The 23,330-nt window shown below is 44.5% G+C and overlaps 1 protein-coding gene and 1 pseudogene across 3 annotated transcripts in view; one reads left to right on the forward strand and one right to left on the reverse strand.

Moving 5' to 3' along the window:
• Positions 1-23,330, reverse strand: part of CAMSAP2 (calmodulin regulated spectrin associated protein family member 2) — a 96,786-nt gene that overhangs the window by 44,906 nt on the left and 28,550 nt on the right. The gene's annotated exons all lie outside the window — the stretch shown is intronic.
• LOC136793104 (glycerol-3-phosphate acyltransferase 3-like) lies at positions 1,742-11,547 on the forward strand (annotated as a pseudogene).

Genomic DNA, 23,330 nt, shown 5'->3' on the forward strand with positions numbered 1-23,330 from the left:
GAGCCCAACTGACTCCTTATCGCCCGGATACTTACTGAGGATCTATGCTCAAGACACTCATTATCTTCTGCTCAAAGGACGCGCCCTTTCCTGCGTTTCCTGCCTTTGAAAATGTCGCAACCATTGGCTCGGCAACACAACCTCCAACTTGAGAGCAGAGTCGCTGAGTAAGGGCTCTCCTCAGGCCTCTCCTCCACGTGCTGGAAACGTACACCACGTGCTGGAAACGTACACCACACATGCTGCCTGTACGCTGTCTCTCAAGGCTGCCCTCCTGGTCTGGTGGCCTCTGCTCCCGTGCAGACGTCACCACGTCTCACCCCCGAGTAAGGCAAAAATCCTGAGTTTCCTGGCTCCATCTTCTTCCTCATCCTCTTCATCCAGCACGGGACTTCTAGTCTTTCCTTTGTTGCTGCGTTTTGGGAGTGGTGGTTTCAAACAGAAACGTTATATGGGGGGCGGGGGGGTTTCTTAACATTTCCCTTTAGATACAAAGTATCTAAAGTCGAAAGTACCCTCTCCCCCTCCTATTTCCCAAGCAGTGTCCACGGTTTGGTACGTATTCTTACCAAACGTGTAATTGTGGTTAAGAATTTACACCGCTTCCTATTCTCTGGCATCACAAACAACGCTACAACCTTGTGTTTCTCCAGGGCCGATTCTCCACCGCGGGGCTCCGGGCCCGAGAGCAACCGCACGCGAAGTTTTGACGAATCATCACTCATCTGCTCTCTGGAAAGGCTGCAGCGACCTTCACGTCCCCCAAGACCGTTAGCAAGGGTGCTTGCCCACGCCGCCAGCATTAGACATCGCTTGCTGTCTGTCATCCGTATCAGTCTGAAGGTTAAAACCCCACTCCTGTTCAGACTTCGCGTTCTCTGATTCAGGATGGGCATCTTTTGTGTGTTTGGCTATTTGTATTTTTTCCTTGGAAAACTGCCTGCTCATATCTTTGGCCTATTTTTCTCTTAGGTATATTCACCTTTCTTTATTTCTTGATTTGTAAGGGCTCATTATTTATTAGGTACATTAGCTCTGTACCATTCAGGTAGCAAATACTTTTTCCTAGCCAGTCTTTGGACTTTCAACTTTATTCGGAATGTAGCGTGCTGCAGAGAAGTTCTAAGTATTTACTCGGTAAAACCTGTCAATCTTTACGTTCTCCTTCGCGACTCTGGAATTTCTCCCAAGTTTACAAAAGGCTCCCCCGCACACCCCCAAGTATATAGAAATAGTATCCTTTACTTTTTCTATTATTGATACTTTAAATGCACGTGGAATTTATTTTTGAAGATGTTATCAACTGGGGACTATTTATTTTTCCAAATCAGAGACGTCATCATAGCACGCTCCCATAAAGTCTACCTCATCTCCTATATAAGAAAGTCTAAGGCCCCTCCCTATCAACCCAGTTTTACAGCCTGCATTTCCTTCCCCCCAAGCTACATTCCGTTTAGGACAGCCTCAGACGAGCGTCTGCTGTTCCCCAAACCTGTCGCCAGGCTTCCAGCCCCCAGGCCCTCACCCACCGTCGCCGCCTCACACTGCAGACTAAGTCCTGCGTTGGTCTGACTGTCACCCTCTCTCCGACCCCCTTTCCAATCAAAATGGGTCATTCTTCCTACCGAGTGAGTATAGTAGTTAGACTTGCGTGAGATTCTTTTTTTCTTTCAGTTTGACTGCGACGTAACTGAAATACCACGCTGTGCAAGTTAAAGACTGGACATACAGGGAACGTGAAATGGCGACACGCGCGCTGAGTTCTGACTTAACTCTCCGAAGCAGGGCGCAGGACGCGGTGCCTGTAAGCAGCTCCCCGGGTGAGGCTGCGGAGCGGCTCGCGGAGGACCCCAGACCGTCGTGCTGCAGGACAGGCACCATCTCCCCGGGAGACGGTGAGACCCCACGGTAAGGGCACGGTCTGAGCACCTCCGCACTCCCTACAGCTCACGCGGTACCTGACCGCGAGCAAGGGCCAGAGGAAGGAAAGGAGCCGGTCCGCCGCCCACTGTGACGAGTGGAGGCTGAGCAAGTGGGTTCTGACCCGGAGGTGGCGGGCCAGCGTCCTGAGGCCTCGGCGGTGTTTACGGGAAGGCAGGTGCCCTGTCTGGAGCAGAGGGCCTGATAACGGCCATCGGAAAACCAGTGGTGACTCCAGGTTCTGAGCTGAGGGCTTTATTAACAGACTAGCTCTTCCTTTTCAAATCTTTCCGGAAGTCAGGCTGGAGATTAGATACATTTGTTATACCCCTTAGAGCTCTGAAGGAAGCGTCATTTATGTTTTTAAGGTGAGGAAGCTGAAGCTCCTGAAGTGAAATGGTTTGTCCAAACCCACGTGCTCCTTCTACCGTGTCACGCAGTTGGCAGAAGCTAAGTCACGTATCAATAGTTAGGCAAGAAATATGTTCCGGAAATGATAAACAGACATCATGTGCAAGAAAGAAAAAGAATCATAATTATTTGGACCTCAAGTCATATTTTCACATTCTCCCTCTTTTTCAGGTGGCTACTGTCCAGAGACCCCAATTCCTTCTTCAGACTCAGAGTGGACACGGTATCAACCGCAGCACGCCCTTTCACTCAGGCGATTTCTGTGTCCTCTCCATTCACTCGAGCCCTAAGGAGCGGGGTCCTGCCTTTCTCATCTTTGTTCCCAGCACAAGGTTTTGAGGGGAAAGTCTGAGTAATTAGTATATACAGCATTACAAAGCATAACTCTTTTGAACAAAAATGTGGGAAAACACCTCAAGAGCTGTAAAACCATTCACCTCCTCTCCACTCAGACTCTTTCTCTTGGCAATTTGTTCTACAGATACAATTTACGAGAGAAAAAGGAGCTGTATGAATGAAACTGACCATTACAGAACTGTATATAACAAGAAAGGAAGCAATGTTACAAGCACAATGGGCCATGTAGGCCATCCTAAGCTGTTTAACAACAGGGAAAATGTGCACACGACAATGTTGACTAGAAAAAACAATGCTCAAAATAAATATATACATATAAATGGGCAGACATAAGTGCATGTACATATACATCTTGAATATATATATATATATAAAATATATATAAAAAACAGGAAGGGAAAAGGAATGAATAAAAATAAAACTTACTTAGAAATGACCTTGTTATAATATACAAAAAATACATATAAAATCTAGTTTACTCCAAAAACTAGGATAGTAAGCACTAAGTATAATTAGTAATACATTTTCAGAACAAAGCTCATCTCACTGATTACTTCACTTCCTAAATCTAAAAACAGATTTAAAAAAATTCCACTGCTGTGTTTACAGATATTTCTATAAGATATTCACCCACTTTTAAACTAAGAACCTTCAAATTTTATTATGATTTTTTTTTACCCCTTAACTTTATGAGGTAGAAGTAAATTTTAAAATTATGTATAACAGAAACTATATACATAATGAATCTAGACAGCATCGACAGTGAAAAACAAGCTGTAGGCTACAATCAATCAATTTGGAATGATTTATGTCTCTAAATAAAATACACGCCTTTAATTTTTTACCCAAAGCATTAAGGTCAGAATAATAGCACTGAATGTTATGCTCCAGGCAACGTTTCCTGCATTTGCGTTTCCCGCATTTGCGTCAGCTCACTCGATAACACGGCACTGTTGTTAAACCTATTTTACAGATGAGAGAAGGGAGCCACCGGTCCGAGGTTACAGAGCCAGGAGGCGAGCCGGCGAGCGGCGTGAAGCCGGGGCAGAGCTCCCACGGCCCGCCCCACCGGCAGCCTGCAGACCCCAGGGCTGGGCGCCGCCCACGAGGGGCTGCAGCAGAAAGGCTAGTTAGGAAGGGGACGCAGGAAGGCTTCCTGCATTTTAGTGACAAAGGCAAGGACAAGGGGGCCCGGGAACTCACTGAGGCCTCCATTAGCTTCTAGCTCTGGCCTACAGGTTACATCTTTGTTACCTCCGACCAGTGGAGTCTAGACAAAAGTGATTTACATTTAGGTATCAGAAATGAAGGTTAAGGCTATCAAATAAAGAAGAGCACTGAAGTGCTGTAGGTAAGAAGGCTATTGATGAGCCTCACAGATTAATAACATCCAAGTTCTACTATTTCATGGCTTTTTTATTCTTTTATCAGATGTAGCACTAAGAAAATATTTCCTAAACTTAACTCAGGCCTGTGGCGCAGTGGCCAGTGCACCAGCTGCGTCCAAGCCCTCCTGGAGGGACACGGGAGGGAACAGACTTAATTAACACACCGACACGAACACGAAGAATTGGAATTATTCTGCTAAAATGGCACACAACAGCATACACACATCACACTGTAGTCTGTCAAAGTTAATTCTTCAGAAATTAATATTTTACACGTCATTTATATAAACAAGTTCACCATAATTTTCATTTATCCTTCATTCACATGGAGATACAAGGAAAACAGCACTTAAAGCCCTACTGAGATACCACTTCCCACCAGGAAGGCTATAATTAAAAAGTCAGATAGTAACAGCCCTTGGTGAGGATGTGGAGAAATGGGATCCTCCCGGACCGGGGCACGAACCCGTGTCCCCCGCATCGGCAGCCGGACTCTCAACCACTGCGCCACCAGGGAAGCCCAGTATTAACTGAATTCTTTTTTTTTTTTTTTTTTTTTTTTTTTTTTTTTTTTGCGGTATGCGGGCCTCTCACTGCTGTGGCCTCTCCCGTTGCGGAGCGCAGGCTCCGGACGCGCAGGCCCAGCGGCCATGGCTCACGGGCTTAGTTGCTCCGCGGCATGTGGGATCTTCCTGGACCAGGGCACGAACCCGTGTCTCCTGCATTGGCAGGCGGATTCTCAACCAGTGCGCCACCAGGGAAGCCCTTAACTGAATTCTTAACCTAAGCAGCTTATACGAAAGGTAAATGTCTGTGAAGGTGTTTAAGGAGAGAATAACTATAGGTGGTAGCTGCCCTGGAACGCATCTTCGATGGGCAGCACAGGAAGAAGTCTAGAACCGTAACAGACCGCCCCAGCTCTCAGTGGCATGTCAGGCTCTCCCAGTGGCGACGGGAGGCGGCGGCTCAGAGGTACCCGTACACGCAAGGGTTACCCACTTCCTACCAAGCGTGCTCAGCCCCAAACAGACGAGCACACGCACAGGTGCACCTGAACACGTAGACAGAAAAATGCCAGGCCTTAAAGATTTCACAAGTACTTGTCAGGCAATGAATAAGATGCACATCTTAGCTGTTGTATATAAGCTTCAGTTGACTATTTTTAACTCGTGAGAAAAAGAATCTAAGCTAATTTCTACTCTTCTTTAGGTCATGGACTAAACATGGCATCACCCAGAAAGGTTTCCCTGATCACTACTCCCCACCTCTGACTAGATTAGGCTTAGGTGCCTCTCTGGGAGGTTCCACAGCACCTAGCAGCAGCAGGTACCATGAAGCAGTTGCCTCTTCCTTGTCTGTCCCTCCTGCTGGACTCTAAGTGTTCCCATGGCGTAGCTCTGTATTAATACACATTAGGTGATCAACAGAGAAGTGCCTGCCGAATGAATGCGCATGCAAGAAACACACAGTGGGGCTTCCCTGGTGGCGCAGTGGTTGAGAGTCCGCCTGCCGATGCAGGGGACACGGGTTTGTGTCCCATTCCGGGAAGATCCCACGTGCCGCGGGGCGGCTGGGCCTGTGAGCCATGGCCGCTGAGCCTGCGCGTCCGGAGCCTGTGCTCCGCAACAGTGAGAGGCCCGCGTACCATAAAAAAAAAAGGAAACATACAGTGTAACACTGACTGGAAGAACCAGTCCTCTCATGACACACCCTAGAGAACTGAAAACAGGTATTCCAACAAAAACTTGCAAATGAATATTCATAGCAGCATTGTTCATAGTAACCAAAAAGTAGAAACAACCTAAATGTCCATCAATTTATGAATGGATAAATAGAATGTGTTCCATCCCTACAATAGAATGCTTGTTGGCAGTAAAAAGGAATGAAGTATGGCTATGTGCATGGAAGAACCTTGAAAGTATTATGCAAAGTAAAGGAGCCAATCAAAAGAAGGCCACAGGGCTTCCCTGGTGGCTCAGTGGTTGAGAATCTGCCTGCCAATGCAGGGGACACGGGTTTGAGCCCTGGTCTGGGAGGATCCCACATGCCGCGGAGCAACTAGTCCCGTGAGCCACAACTACCTGAGCCTGCGTGTCTGCAGCCTGTGCTCTGCAACAAGAGAGGCCGCGATAGTGAGTGGCCCCCGCTTGCCATGACTACAGAAAGTCCTCGCACAGAAACGAAGACCCAACACAGCCAAAAATAATAAAATAAATAAACTCCTACCCCCAACATCTAAAAAAAAAAGAAGGCCACATATTGTATGAGTCCATTTATATAAAATGTCTAGAATGAACAAATCCACAGAGACAGAAAGGAGACTAATGGTTGCTGTGGGTTGTGGTAATGGAGTGGGGAGGTTCGGGAGTAACTGTTGATGGGCATAGGCTTTCAGGTATGTGGTGGAAAGTTCTGGAGCTAAGTAATGGCGATGACTGCACAACACTGTACTTAATGCCACTGAACTGTACTCTTTAAAATGGTAAGTTCTATGTTTTATATATTTTATGATAAACAGATCAATAGATAAATAAACTGGTCATACAACCAAAAAAAACCCCAAGATTTTTCCATTATCAATGAAAGATTTCAACCCATAGAACCAAAAATTTAAGTGAGCCCTTTGCAGAATATATATAAAGAAAAACGCACATAGGCATCTCACAGTCAAACTTCTGAAAAAAGGGGAAATCTTGAAAGAAGCCAAAATATTAATATATGAAGAAAAACAGAATTAAAAAGAGAAATCCACAATTAGTTGAAGTTTTTAATACTTCTTTTTCAAGAATCAGTAGAATAACTGAACAGAAAATCAGAAGGGGTATGGAAGACTTGAAAAGCATCAAGCAAAACGACCTGATGTTTACAGAACACGATACCAAAGAATAGTTCTTTTCAAGTATACATAAACACTCACCAAGACAGATTCAAATGCTGAGCCATAAAACCGTCTCAACATATTTAAAAGGACTGAAATCATACAAAGTATGTTCTCTAACCACAACAGATGTAAATTAGAATCAATAATTTTAAAAAGGTATCTGGAAAACATCTAGGTACTTGGAAATTAAATCATTTGAATTTCTATGAGGCAAAGAAGAAATCACCAGGGAATTCAGAAAATATTTTGAACTGAATGGTAATGAACAACATTCATTGGTTTTTGACTCCATGTCAAAATTTGCAGGTTGCAGCTAAAGCAGAGCATAGAGGGCAACTTATGGCTTTCAGTGTTTATAACAGAAAAGAATACTCTATAATCAATTACCTACGATTCCATCCTTAAAAAGCTAGAAAAAGAGGAGCAAATTAAATCAAAAGAAGGAGAAGAAAGGAAATAATAAAACTAAGAACAGAAATTAATGAAACAGTAAAAAAGAAAAAAAATAAAAATAATGAAACGAAAGCTGGTTCTTGGAAAAGATTAATAGAGTTGATAAACCTCTACACAAATTAATAATATCAGAAAAGAAAAAGGGGGGCATCACTACAGGTTCTACAGATATTAAAAGGATAATAAGGGAATATTATGAACCTAGTGCTAGTAAATTTGACAAATTTAGATGAAATGAACAAAGTCCTTGAAAAAACACAAAATAACCAAAATTGACATAAGAAACAAAAAAATATTTATAAATAATTATATTTACAGCATTTATAGCATTCACCACCTACCTAAACCTATTTTTTTTTAATGAAGTTGTAAACTTTCCCACAAAGAAAACATCAAGCCCTGATGGTTCACCGGTGAATTCTATCAAACATTTAAGGAAGAAACAATGCCAATCTTAGACAAAGTCTTTCAGAAAACAGAAGAGGAAAGAACATTTTGCAATTCAACATGTAAGGTCAGTATTACTCTGATTCTGAAACCAGGCAAAGAAATTAGAAGAAAAATATCTTTCATAAAAATGGCTGCAAACATCCTTGAGAAAATATTAACAAATGAAATCCACCAATATATAAAAGAGATAATACATCACGACCAAATGAATTTAACTCCAGGAATTCAAGACTGGTATAATATTTGAGAATCAATCAATGTAATTCACATGTTAGCAGAATAAATGAGGAAGCCATATGATCATATCAACAGAGGCCAAAAAAGCATTTGACAAAATACAGCACCTATTCACGATTTAAAACACACACATACACAGAATTCCTAGCAAACCAGGAATAGAAGAGAACCTCCTAAACTTGATAAAGAACATCCTACAGATATTCAAAAATTCCTACAGATAACATCATGCTTAACAACAAGAACCAAATACACTCTCCTTAAGACCAGGAATAGGCAAGGATGTCTGGTCTCACCACTTTTATTTAACATTGTCTGGAAATCTCAGGCAGTTCAATAAGAGAAGGAAAAAGAAGGCACACATACTGGAAAGGAAGAAGTAAATCTGTTTATTCATGAACAACAGGATTGTGCATGTAGGGAATTCTGACTACTCCACAAAAAACCTACCAGGAACAAATGCAAGGTTGCAACATACAAAGATCAATGTTCAAAATTCAACTGTATGCCTCCATATTAGCAATGAACAATTGGAAATTAATTTTTTAAAATTCCATTTATAATCAAAATAAAAATATGAAATAAAGTAAAATTTCACAAAATATGTGTAGAACTCATACACTAAAAACTACAAACACTGCTGAAATAAAGAAGACCTAAGTAAATTGGGAAGAGACAGCATGTTCACACAGGAGGAGACAATATTGCTAAAATATCAATTCTTCCTAAAATGATGTATAGATTCAATAAAATTCCAATCGATATCTAAGCTAAATCTAAGCTTTTTTTGTAGAAATTGACAAGTGACTCTAAAATTTATGTGGAAATACAAAGAACCTAGGATAACTAAAATAATTTTGACAAAGAACAACAAAGTTCAATGACTGACACTACCAGATTTAAGACTTATTGTAAAACTACCATGATCAAGACTGAGTGGTACTGGCCTAACAGACACATGTGTCAAAGTCACTTCACTGAGGAAAGGACAGTCTTCAACAAATGATGCTGGAACAACTAAATATTCTGGTTAAATAAATAAATAAACCGTGATGCTTCCCTCCCATTATACAAAATAATAACAATCCAAAATGAATCACAGAACTAAATGTAAAAGCTAAAGCTATAAAATTCTCGAAGAAAAAACAGAGAAAAAACTCTTACAACCATGACATAGGCAAAGACTTCTTAGGACATAAAAGCACTAACTATAAAAGAGAAAAATTATAAATTGGTCTTCATCAAAATTTAAAATTTCTGGAAAGACATTATTAAGAAAATAAAAAGGTAAACCACAGACTAGAAGAAAATATTTGTAATACATACAATGGACAAAGGACTTATAATCAGAATATAAAAGAATTCTTACAGTAAGAAAATAAAAAGCCCAATAAGAAAATGAGAAAAAGATTTAACACACAAAAGACAACGTATGGGGCTTCCCTGGTGGCTCAGTGGTTGGGAGTCTGCCTGCCGATGCAGGGGACGCGGGTTCATGCCCCGGTCCGGGAAGATCCCACGTACTGTGGAGCGGCTGGGCCAGTGAGCCGTGGCCGCTGCGCCTGTGCGTCCGGAGCCTGTGCTCCGCAACGGGAGAGGCCGCGACAGTGAGAGGCCCGCGTACCGCAAAAAAAAAAAAAAAAAAAAAGACAACATATGAATGACCAATAAGCATATAAAAAACACTAAACTACATTAGTCATCAAGAAAATGGAAATTAAAACCATACGGAGACACTGATTCACACTAGAATGGCTAAAGTTGAAAAAGCAACACCAAAAGTGTTGACAAGGATGTGGAGCGACTGGAATTGTCACACGCTGCTGGTGGCAAAATTAAAAATACAGCCTCTTTGGGAAACTGCTTGACAGCTACTTAAAAGTTAAACACGTGCTTACATATGGCCCACCAATTCAACTCCTAGGTATCTACCCAAGAGGAATGAAAATATATGTGCTCACAAAAATGTACACAAATGTGCACGGCCGCTTTATTTATAATAGGTCAAACCCTGTGAACATCAGTGCACAGCAATAGGTGAATGAATACCGTGGTTTTCATAAAACGGAATATGATACTAGGCGATAAAAAGGAACAGACGACACATAACAGCATGACTGAATGAACAAAATACGAGCGAAAGAACCCGATCTCAGAAGAGTTCATGTTTCCCTGCAGCGGTAAGAGCTGGGAGGTGGCGGCGCTGACTGCTGGGAGCCGGGCACGGGCACAGGGACAGCTGTCACGCTCGGACCTCCTCCGTGGACCCCTCTGGGCGCGCCGAACCACGGGTGGTGCGGGGCTGGCCGGGAAGATCCCTCACACCGGGCTCGCTGATGCTCGGAACTCCGGCCTCTGGGGTGTCTCTGGGCATCTCCGAGCTCGGCGTGAAGACCTTGGTGAAAACTGGAGAGGGGACCACGTCACAGACTGAAAAGGGAGCCTCAAAGGAGTCAGTTCGTAAAAACTCGGCTTCTGCTGGTATTGTCCAGAGATGAGTCACCCGCGGAGCGCGGGCTGTGCGGCCTGTGAGGAAGGCACTTGGCGCTGTCTGACGTGTTCTATTGCTCCAAGAAGGTACCGGAGGCCATTACGGAAGGTGCAGTGGCCCAGCGGTCCTCCTCAGAGGAGCGAGTGCCACGGACCCTCCTCACAAGGACCAGCGTAAATTCCCAGACTTCGGCCCGCGGCTCGCCACGGCCAGCGCCCGAGTGCGCGGCCTTAGAAGCCGGCTGAGTGAGAGCTGCCCCCCCGCGGGATCTGCGTCCGTGCCTCTCAAAGTGGCAGTACAGACCCCGGGAGGCAGGCATCTGTGTTGCAACCGGGCCTCCCTGTAGGTGTTTCCTCTTGACGACGGATGGGTGCTACGCTACGGCTGGCCAGCTGCAAGCATGGTGGACGGAAGTTATTCAGGGCCACGGTCCAGGCTTCTCCACGCGGCTGGTCTGAACGCTCAGAAAGGAAGGACTGACACCTGGTTACCAACAGACTAAAAGAACATATTGCTGATGAGGAAAAATACCCATACCCGTCCTTCCTGAAGGAACTTGCATCAACAATACTTCAGTCGTGGTATTTAAAAAGGGAAGCTTTAAAACTGGAGGAACCATACATCCAGTTGCAATTAAGTATAACCCGCAGTGCGGCGATGCATTCGGGAACAGCAGTAAATACAACACGGTGAGCTACCTGCTCTGAGGGACGCCCAGCTGGGCCACTGTCTGTGCTGCGTGGTACACGCCCCCCGTGACCAGAGAGAAAGGAGAAGATGCAGTCCAGTTTGCTAATAGGGTTAAGTCTGCTACTGCTGTACAAGGAGGGTCGACGGAGCTGCCTTGGGATGGAGGGCCGAGGAGCGCCGGGGTGAGGGACGTCTTTAAGGAAGAGCCACACAAGGAGTACAGCAAGGTGACTGCGGGCAGTGGGTATCTCAACACGGGAGCCGACTGAATGCCGCCCAGGCTTTCCAGAACTAGTCCTTGGAAATGGAACGCGGTGGAGTTTTTCCTGCTTTTTTGGGGGGGTGTGCGTGTGTGTGCACTGTTTTTTTTTTTTTTTTTTTTTTTGCGGTACGCGGGCCTCTCACCGCTGTGGCCTCTCCCGTTGCGGAGCACAGGCTCCGGACGCACAGGCTCAGCGGCCATGGCTCACGGGCCCAGCCGCTCCGCGGCACGTGGGATCCTCCCGGACCGGGGCACGAACCTGCGTCCCCTGCATCGGCAGGCGGACTCTCAACCACTGCGCCACCAGGGAAGCCCATGTGTGCACTGTTTTGTTTTACCGTTTTTGTTGTTTTATTGTTCATCTCTTCTACAGGATGACTGTCTCTACCTCTTTATGCCAGAGGCAGAATCCATGGCGCCCTTTTTGGCTTCTGTTATCGTTGCAGCATTAGCCTCCTGAGCTGTCAGCAGTTTACTGCCTTTTGTAAAAACGACTCTGTGTCATTGTGAATTGAATGACATATTTGTACCGGGAAAAGTACTTCTAAAACATCTGTAGAACTCAGTTGTGTCTGGAACTCGTTGATACAGTAATTCTCAAGAAAATACCCCGAACTGTGTTCGCGATTAGCTGTCTCACGCCCTCTCCTCCCCCCATTCCCTTCTATCACTGAAACGTGGATTTCACATCACTCGAGCTACTGTTATGGTTTTGCTCTCCTACAAGGTTGAAAAGAAAAACGGAGGACAGTATTTAGGAGAAAGGACAGATTTGTGGCCACTTGATCTGAAAGTTGAAAGGAAATTAAATATTTTTTACTAGCGTGTTAGAAGAGACCTTCTATTTGGTGAGCTTTGCCAAAGAAAATGAGCCCGTGTTACCGTATGCGCACATACAGGCAACTTGCGAAGAAGTTAGCCAGCAGCAGGTGATCAAGTTTTTAGTCTTCCTTGTTTGTATGCTAAAGATCTATACTTAAGGCCTCTCCCATCTACTGATTCGTTTGACCTTGTAACCAAACACATTTCAAAGAGGAGCCTTTTGACTGCAAACCCCACGGAGTGTCTTCAGCGGGGGTAGGAGTGAAGGAAGCACCCTTCGTCCTTTATTTCAGCATTTTCCCAGCTTCTTAAACAGGAAAATAAGTGGTAAAACTACCTTTTGGAAACTGAGCTTCAAATTTTTTTAAAGGGGAAAGTAAGTGTTTCCCGACTCTGCAGCATAAGCAATACGGTGTCATCCAAGTGTTATTTCTCTTCTGGTAACCGTGTACAAAATGTGACACCGTTTGACGGCGCATATAAATAAATTCGACATTTCTAAAAAAAAGAAATTAAAAAAATAAAAGTTCATACATTATGCTTTCATCTATATGAAATCCTAGAACAGGCAAAACTCACCCACCGGGACAGACTGACGGAGCTCCAGCATGGGGTGCAGACCGGGCGCTGACGGCAAAGAGGCACAGAGGAATCTCGGGAGCCCGTAAAAACGTTTTATATTTTCACTGGAGTAGTATTTACATGAGTGTATACATCTGTCAAGACTCAGACTATTTACTTTAAATAGATACACTTTATTCAAATTATGCCTCAACAAAGCTGATTTTTAAAAAGAAAGCTCTGACCCGGAAGTCACTCGGACTTCATTGAGCGTCCTCTTCTTCGTCTGTTAAATGTGGATAATACTTAGTTTCTCACCCCGCAAGGCATCAGGTGAGACCAAAGTACATCAAAGTACTCTAGCGGCTGCTATGTGACACAATGATTTATAGTGTTTTATTACTTCAGGCATTAGACAGCCAGTGTTATGACTATGGGATTAGCCTGCAGAATAATTTATTACCTAAAGATAATCTTCAAACTTCACCGTAATCATTTATTTTTACGTTTCCCCAAACAAATGCTACGTGGATCGATACTTTAAGGAATGAAATTAGGGGCGTGCCCGGCCCACTAAGAGTGGGGCTGCAAGGGGCCACCGAAGACGGTGGAGGCAGGAAAAGACACAACCGCCGGGGACCACGAAGCGTGCGCCGCTGGGCGGAGAACCCACACAAGTAGGCGATTATATCCAACACATCACGGTTTAAGTGCAGAACATGGGTGTTTTTCAAACGTCCCAGCCAGCGGCCTGGGCGCGGTTTATTTTTGCGGCCGGCTATACACGGCGGCTCAGGCTTGCCCAGCGCCCCTCAACATAACGGCTGCCACCTCGTGCCAACAACGCAAAACGACAGCTATGCTCTTTCATTTGCTAACCAATGTGACAGGCCTAGTATCGCCGAACCAGTCACATATGGTGTGCTTCAGACTATGTTTGTGTTTTAGAGCTTCCTTCCCAGGCGCATGGATGCTGAGCCAAAAACTGCTTCCAATCTCAGAATCTAAAACAAGTTGCATAAAAGACACGGAAATACGCTTCACCACATAAAAATAACCATCCGTGAAAGCTCCCGTTAACGCTCAAAAAATCACCCGAAAGGAGGTGTGTCGGCAAATTTCTTTCAGTTGGGTGTGTATGAAAAACGCACCTGACGGTACCAGCTTTAACAGAAGAAAAAAGGTGAACCACACGAGGCTCTGACACAATCACAGCTGTTGCCTAGTTTGCCCACCGTGCTGTGGGGGTTCATCGGCCACGCACTGCCCGTGGGGGAGAGACAAAGGAAGGTCATGACGTCCCTCCCTGCTGACAGGCAAGGTTACCACCCAGGTTTTTAGAAACTACAAAGACAAGTTAAACGTGAATCACAGCGGGCAAAATTTCACAAGATTTGGACACAGCTACGGCAGAAACTCAAACAGCAAAGTAAGAAGCAGGAACACGTTTCCTCCAACCCACCGAGCAGAGGTCACCATTTCCTTCCCGATGAAGGCCTGTTGGCAAGCAGTGCCAAGACAAACGTGCCACGGCGGCCGAACTAAGACACCAAACTTCACTGAGGCGGCATCACGGCCTCTGCACATAGACACTGGCCAGAGGTAAAGAGCTGTAGATCTGGGAGGTACCTCACTAGGGAACTGGCAGGGAAACGAGTGCTTACGTGAAAGGAGTTTAAATATGTATAGGAGCCAGTGCACTTAGAACAGGTGCTGTCAGCCACGAGACCCCCAAACTGATGTGGTGACACAACTCTCAAGACATGCTCCTACCTACGATAAAACTGTCGAATCTCCCCTGTGCTCATTCTAAGGTGAAGAAATGTGTAAAGGGATCAAAAGACTATATCAAGTTTTTCTGTTAACCCTCTGAGCTAGTAATACAATACCTTACTGTCCACATAAAATGCCACCACTATAATTTTGGTAGATCATAACAAACACAACTCCTTTATTTTTTATTTATTTATTTTTTTTGCGGTACGCGGGCCTCTCACTGTTGTGGCCCCTCCCGTTGCGGAGCACAGGCTCCGGACGCGCAGGCTCAGCGGCCACGGCTCACGGGCCCAGCCGCTCCGCGGCACGTGGGATCCTCCCGGACCGGGGCACGAACCCGCGTCCCCTGCATCGGCAGGCGGGCTCCCAACCACTGCGCCACCAGGGAAGCCCCTAAACATAACTCCTTTACAACATTAATTTTTAATGACCCATTAAGTACTGAAATTATTCAAATCGAAATTCTAATTTAGATCATTAAAAAATTCAAGAAATAATGCTATTATTTATCAATAACAATGCTGTCTAACAAAAGAAAGATAGAAAAAAATCAGTTTTCCTTGTGTTTTCAGGCTCCCTTCAGTAACGTTCTTAGAGCTACATGGAAACTAGCGGTGCGGCGTGAATTCTGCCAAAGATGGGACGGAAAAGCTGAATATAAACAAGTGGTACCAGTGCACCACATACTGCAATTAATAAAATGTCAAAAGAGCCAAAGCACTTCTGAACTTATATGCCTCATCATTTTTTAAAGGAAAGTTTTAAGGTTTTTTTTGAAAACTACTTTAGAAAAATCTATGAGATCATTCTTAATATATCATGATGCTCTACATATTACACAGACAGGTTTAAATATTCTCCCAGTCTGGGATATAAGACCAGAAAATAATTACCGAGCAAAATGAGGATAAAAATCATTAAGAAAAACACGTGCCATCAGAACAAGAAGACTCTCGATACTCTCAAGAAATGTTCAGTTCTTCATCTTACACCTTTGCCTGTTCTCCACAGTGTCTTCTGTGCATTACTTAAATATTTGTTGCTTCTAACAATTCCATCCCTAACCTTCCCTCTTTCCTCTAAAACATGCCTCCCCGGTCATCTCAATCCCATGGCTTCAACCATCCAGGTGACTCCCAAATCTCTAGTTTCAGCACACACCCCAAGGGGCGTCTCTTCCTGGATGTCCTGAAGGCATCTTAAACCGAAGCCTCGATTCCCTGCAGCATGGCCATTTCCCGCAGGGCAATTCCTCCTCTCCCCTTCTCCCTGTCTCAGTAAAGGTCACTACAATATGCACCCAGCCTGCTCTGTCTTAGTTACACAGTCTCATTATTTCTATGTTTTAAACATGGAACTCTGGTCATGTCACCGGTATACTTACAAACCTTTCAGTGCAGGGAGGCTCTAAACATCCATCAAGGAACTGGGCAAATAAATTATGGTCTTTTCACACCAGAGCATTGTACAGTCTTCAAAAATGATGGCCTGGGTCTAGAGTCATCACTATGGAAGGACGGTTATGACCCTTTCCAGGCGCCCTCCCTGCCCCTAACGCCACCGTCTGCCACGCCTTCCCAGCCCCAACTCTCCCTCCTCAGGACTCCCTGCTTAGCTGCTCAATCTGCTAACAAGCAAATTCCTTCCACGGTTTGTTCAGATTTCTGAAGCAGAGACTCTCGGTGGCTTCCCTGGCCGTCCTGGCCTAAGCAACTAGGCAGAAGCTAGGGGTCCACGACTCCTTGGGTCTAATCTGCTCTTACCCAAAACTGGCTCTGGCCAAACGCAATAAACCTCTGAAGTTACTTTATAATTAAAATATTTCTAGAGAAATACCACGTAACTATATAATGAAAGAATCTGAGCAACAACCTAAAATCTACTGTAACTGGATTTAGTTTCTAAAATATAACCTTGGTATTAATAGACCTAATTATATCTCAAGCATACTTCACTTCATGAAAACAAACTGGTAAAAATGCTTTAATAATTCTGTGTTATAAACAGAATTAATTAATGTGAATTTTTAAAAAATTTCAGCTTTACTGAGGTATTGCTGACATAAAATTGTTAAGACATTTAAAATGTACATCCTGGTGATTTGATATATGAATATGAATTGTGAAGTTTTAAACAGCACAGCTGGATACAGAAGGCAGAGGTAGAGAGGGAAGTCAACACAGGATCATCAGCCGATTTTCTGAAAGCAGACAGGCACTTACTATATTAAAATGGTAAAGTAGAAAGCCAACAATCTCATCACTTCATTAGATTCTCAGGGCCTCCCTCCCCCAGAAGACCTCATCTGGAAGCTCAGTAAACATGCCTGTCGCGTCATGAATCATTACAGCTCACGCTATTCAAATCTGCAGGCGAACAAAAACCAAAACCACATTTCTACCACTCTCTCAGTTGTAATTCTGAATGACTTCTCTTTCAAAATAGATTTAATTCTTGGCCCAGCCGCTCCGCGTCACGTGGGATCTTCTGGGACCGGGGCACGAACCCGCGTCCCCTGCATCGGCAGGCGGACCCTCAACCACTGCGCCACCAGGGAAGCCCTAGATTTAATTCCTAATTTAAACGTTCACTAACATCTCTCCTTCCTTCGCTGAGGCAGCATCTTCCCTGGGCCAAGAGCTGGGAGTACGACACGATGAGCACGGCCCTGATTTTGTGCAGCTGATTCTGCACAAAAAGCGCGCCCTCTGTCGGCTGGACGGAGAACTGTGAAGTAGTGAACGATTCTTCCCTATTTAAAACTTCATCTGAGGAATTTCATTTTGGCTCCAGCATACAAAAATTAGCTGAACTCTGTGATTCACTCTTTCTAAAAAAATGACTTCCCACAGAGTTAAAAAAAAAAAGAAAGAAAGAAAAAGAAAAAAGCTTGAGCAGATAAGGCCGTTGCTTGTTGCTTGTTGTGTGGACGGTCAGTACTATCTCTGCATGTGCATCTCCCAAAACAGAGACAACCAGCGGCTCCACAGCAGGGATAAAACTGAACCTACTGCAATATAAACGCGTATCGTTATGCTGTACACCTAGAACGAACACAATGTCATATGTCAATTGTATCTCAATAAAGCACCATAAGAAAAAAATGGAGATAAATACGGTATTCTATTTCCTTCCAGATTATTATCCAAGATTTTCCACCATTGCTTTTCCAGTTAGTTTTAAGTGTTTTTCTGAAGTAGCTTTATCATCCAGACCAAAAAAAAAAACACTAAATCCTTTTAATCATACAATTGGCTTAAGGAAAAGGAAATACACTCTCTCTTCTAAGCCCTCACATCCTTCCCTTTAGTCCATACCCAGGAAAGAGAAATATTGATAAGAAATGGACTCCAGCCAAAGCAATTGTGAGAAAAAAGAACAAAACTGGAGGTGTCACGATCCTTGACTTCAGACTAGACTATACTGTCATCAAAACAGTACAGTACTGGCACAAAAACAGACATACAGATCAATAGAACAGAATGACGAGCCCAGAAATAAACCCACACACCTACAGTCAATTAATCTACAACAAAGGAGGCAAGAAATACAGCGGAGGAAAGACGGTGTCTTCAGTGAGTGGTGCTGGGAGAACTGGACAGCTTCATGTAAGAGAATGAAATTAGAACATTTTCTCACATCGTACACAAAAACAAACCTCAAAATCATTTAAAGACCTGAACTCGTAGAAGGAAATACAGGCAGAAAACTCTTAGACACTGGTCTTAGTGATCTTTTTCTGGATCTGTCTTCTCAGGCAAGGGAAAGAAAAGCAAAAATAAACCAATGGGACCTCATCAAACTTAAAAGCTTTTGCACAGTGAAGGAAACGTCAACAAAACAAAAAGGCCACCTACTGAATGGGAGAAGGTATTTGCAAATGATAAGGGGCTCATACCCAAAATATACAAAGAACTCATACAACTCAAATCAAAAACAAAACAAAGACAAAAAAAAAAAAAAAAAGGGGCTTCCCTGGTGGCGCAGTGGTTGAGAGTCCGCCTGCCGATGCAGGGGACGCGGGTTCGCGCCCCGGTCCGGGAGGATCCCACGTGCCGCGGAGCGGCTGGGCCCGTGAGCCGTGGCCGCTGAGCCTGCGCGTCCGGAGCCTGTGCTCCGCAACGGGAGAGGCCACAACAGTGAGAGGCCCGCATACCGCAAAAAAAAAAAAAAAAAAAAAAAAAGACCAAAAAAAAGCAACCAGAAACAAAAATTTAAAAATGGGCAGAGGACCTGAATAGACATTTTTCCAAAGAAGACGTACGGACGGCCAACGGGCATCATGAAAAGATGCTCAACGTCACTCATCGTCTTGCTCATGTCCAACCTCAGTGGCCTTCTTGCTGTTCCTGAAACACACACCCAGGCCTTTAGCTTGCTGTCCCTTTTCCCTGGACTTTTCTTTTCCCAGATGTCACACATGCTGCTTCCTTCTGGTACTGAGGTCTCAGTTCAAATGTCAACTCTCTAGACAAGCCTTCCCTGACCACCTCCTATGAAAACAGCACGCTTCACTCCCTCTACCTCTTTCCTTTTGATTTGGTTTCTTCAGAGCATTTACTACCATCTGCAATTATTAAAATTTGTTTGGCTTTTCATCGCTCACCTTTGCTACTAAAATACTAGCTCTGTAAGAGCAACGCTTGGCCTGTGTTCTCATCACTGTCTGCTATCGCCTGGGCCCACAGTAATTCTCAGCCAGGATTACCGAATGAGTCCACAGCTCATACTGCACAAATTACAAGTCAAACAAACGTGGCCCTAAAATGTCAAGTTCCTGGACATGTTTCGTCCAGGAAACTCCTACTGGGAACTTTAGCGTCCAGACGTGAAGCGGGTTTATTTTGAGGCTCCCTCGGTCAGCGCTGCTCTCCCCCTTACCTCGGCCTCACCGACCCCTCACGGACACCTCCGCGCATCCTCGCACGCAAGGCTGCCCAACCACTGTATCCACGACGGACAAGCATACAGTTCCCTCGCGGCTCCGTCACACTATCCCGCTTTTATCTGCTCCACCGTCCTCATCGCCCTCTAAACGTACCTTTTTAATCTGTTTACTAGGTGGACTGTTTACCACAGACTAAATATTTTAGCTTCAGGAAAGCAGTAATCAGCATTCTTAGATCCCTGAAAGTATGTAAGAACTTCCTGAAAAGACAGGCCCCAGGGACAGCTTTGTAACACAGCTCACTTTGTAACACAGCTCATTAAAACCCTCTTTTCAACCACAGAACAGTGCGAGCTCAGAAGAAACCGAGTATTACAAAGATTTTTTTTCCCCCAGTACAGAAGCTCATTTATCCAGGTGTCTAAAACACAGGCAAGCATTCAAATGGAACAGTCTGTAAAGTTTGGTTTCTTGTTTGGTAACGTTTTTAAATCATCATCTATTTTCCTTCTTTAAATCTCATCACTGACATTAATTAAAGACAATCTGCTAAACGACTACAATCTACCAAGCTACAAAAATGGGTCGGTATCACGGGGACAGGGATGGGGGATGAACCCATCCGACGCAGACTGGGGTGTCGGCGGCTGCGAACCACTGCTGGGACCGTGCGCCGCCGGACAGCACCGGGCTGCAAACGTGCAGATTAGAAAAATCCGCATTTCTACACCGAACCTGCTAAGGCAGCTCAATCTCGGTGCTCCGATTACATATACTAATGCTGCCTATCATATAAAGAAAAATCATCCTCTACAGTACTACCTATGTAAGTTTAGTAACCTACAATGAATAGTTACCTTTCTTCTCTTTTTAAAAGATGAGGGGCTTCCCTGGTGGCGCAGTGGTTGAGAGTCCGCCTGCGGATGCAGAGGACGCGGGTTCGAGCCCCGGTCCGGGAGGATCCCACGTGCCGTGGAGCGGCTGGGCCCGTGAGCCGTGGCCGCTGCGCCTGCGCGTCCGGAGCCTGTGCTCCGCAACGGGAGAGGCCACGGCAGGGAGAGGCCCGCGTACCGCAAAAAAAATAAATAAATAAAAAATAAAAAAATAAAATAAAAGATGAAAAGTCCTAGTTAATATACATTTACTTCACCTTCAATAATCATCAAAAAGTACTGCTGGCAGGTCTGTAATATCAGACAACTTCCTAAAAATATATTAGCTTTTGCTACTTTGAATATGTTATGGAGACGAGAATACAAACAGAAAGAATAAAACTTTCATTATTTACAAGTGAATTATCTATTTTACAGACAAAGTTTGAAGTAATTTGTTACACCACACTTTAGACACTAGCTCTGAAAGTCAAATTTTTTTAAAAGAATACGCATCTGAATCTGTAATAGATACTGCATTTCAAGTCAAATAAAATGATTAAAATTTTTTAATTGGAAAATAAGACATATCAAAGTGCTGTTTCAGGAAAATTAATCTGGCAGGAGTATACCATAGAAATTAGATAAGATAGATAGATAGATAGAGACAGAGATAGAGATTTTTTTGCCTCACCGTGTGGCTTGTGGGATCTTAGTTCCCAGAGCTGGGATTGAATCTGGGCCCACGGCAGTGAGAACGCTGACTCCTAACCCCTGGACCGCCAGGGAAGCCCCCAGGTAACAGAAATCTTAAGGAGGCAAGTCCACATACAAACTCTATTCCCGCAGTTCTTTTCATTAAAACAGATACACGTTGGTAACTTGTATATTAGGATACGTTTTTAAGAAAAACATGAATATGGTTGTTTAGTTTTCAGTACCAACACTGTCAGTTCACCATTCTTCCCTGTAAAAAACAACTTAACTAAAGAAGCGATTTTAAACGTGGGTTTATGCCCCGCTCATGGGCACGTGTGAAGTAGGTTCAGTCAACCGCAGTCCACATTTTTTCCAAGTAGAGCAGGAAAAAAATCAAGTGACAAGGCTAACTGTCACACGCGTGTATCTAGCTAGAGCAGGCGTGGGTCCTGAGGCAGAACGTATTTCCAGCTGTGAGTCTCAGTCCAGAGAGTTTCAAAACTCCAGGCGAGATGGCTGCGATGGTCTCTTTTCGCTCTAAAACTTTACTTTTACGGTTAAATCTGTCCTCACCTGGAAATAGAGGGAAATGAGTGGCTTCTTTATTTAATGTTTAGCTACGTTTCTTTTAATGGCAGGCAACGGAGTCTGCTGAAGTAATTACGCTAATTTAAACAACAACTGGGCCTCACTGACGGGACACTGAAGCAGAGCACAGACCCGTGGGCTCCGGAAGGACAGAAACCCAAGGGCTCCGGGGCCTCGGCTTCCCCCACAGTGCTGTGCGTTTCTCGCCACACAATGCGATCAGCCCTCCTACATCAGGCAGCCTGACACCCGGATAAACCAGCAACAGCAGGGAGGGAGTGCAGACACGGTCTCTGGGGAAACAAACTCTCCACCATCCCAATTTGTCTAAAACATCTGATTTTTATGGCCAGAAATTAACATTTCATTTTTAAGCACTATGTACTAGGCATAATATTTGGTTCGATATGATCAGTATACATAGTGTGTGTGTATATTAAAACACTAAGGGCTTCCCTGGTGGCGCAGTGGTTGGGAGTCCGCCTGCCGATGCGGGGGACGCGGGTTCGTGCCCCGGTCCGGGAGGATCCCACATGCCGCGGAGCGGCTGGGCCCATGAGCCGTGGCTGCTGAGCCTGCGCGTCCGGAGCCTGTGCTCCGCAACGGAAGAGGCCACAACAGTGAGAGGCCCGCGTACCGCAAAAAAAAAAAAAAAAAAAACAAACCATTAAATCATATACCTTAAATATATGCAAGTTTTATCAATAAAGCTGGAGAAAAATAAATATAAAATATGTTTTCAACAGATAAAGGAGACTGTGCACTATATGTAAGAGCAAGTCTTTTAAAATAATGAACATTACATAGAACATTATAATAAGGACGATATTTTTCATTTCACATATTCTTAGAAACTTGGGTTATCAGAAGTCATATTTTTCCAAAGCAATTTGTGAAAATAAATCCTGGTGTAAAGCATTTTTAAAATTTAAAAATTATTTTGCAAAGTGAATCACTCTATTTTTTTTTTTTTTTTTTTTTTGGTGGTACGCGGGCCTCTCAATGCCGTGGCCTCTCCCGTTGCGGAGCGCAGGCTCCGGACGCACAGGCTCAGCGGCCACGGCTCACGGGCCCAGCCACTCCGCGGCATGTGGGATCTTCCCGGACCGGGGCACGAACCCGTATCCCCTGCATCGGCAGGCGGACTCTCAACCACTGCGCCACCAGGGAAGCCCGAATCACTCTATTTTTAAAAGTCTGTATCTTCATATGTCAGCTGTCACTAAATGAGACGTCCCTATGTAAGAAGATTACCTGCTGTGATCTGAATGTCTGTGTTCCCCCCAAACTCCTATGCTGAACCCTAAAGCCTCAGGTGATGGTACGAGGAGGTGGAGCCTCTGGGAGGTGGTCAGGTCCTCAGGTGGGGTCCTTGTGAACAGGATTCGTGCCCTTGAAAGAGAGGCTCCGGAGAGCTCCCTGCCTGTTCCCCCACGTGAGGTCACAGCGGGAAACTGGCAGCCTACAACCCAGAAAAGGCCTTCACCAAAACCCAACCATGCTGACTCCTTGACCTTGGCCTTCCCAGCCTCCAGAACTGGGGGAGATAAATTTCGCTTGTTCATAAACCACAGAGTCTGTGGA

This window comes from Kogia breviceps, chromosome 1 (assembly GCF_026419965.1).
Source record: "Kogia breviceps isolate mKogBre1 chromosome 1, mKogBre1 haplotype 1, whole genome shotgun sequence".
Taxonomy (NCBI): domain Eukaryota; kingdom Metazoa; phylum Chordata; class Mammalia; order Artiodactyla; family Physeteridae; genus Kogia; species Kogia breviceps.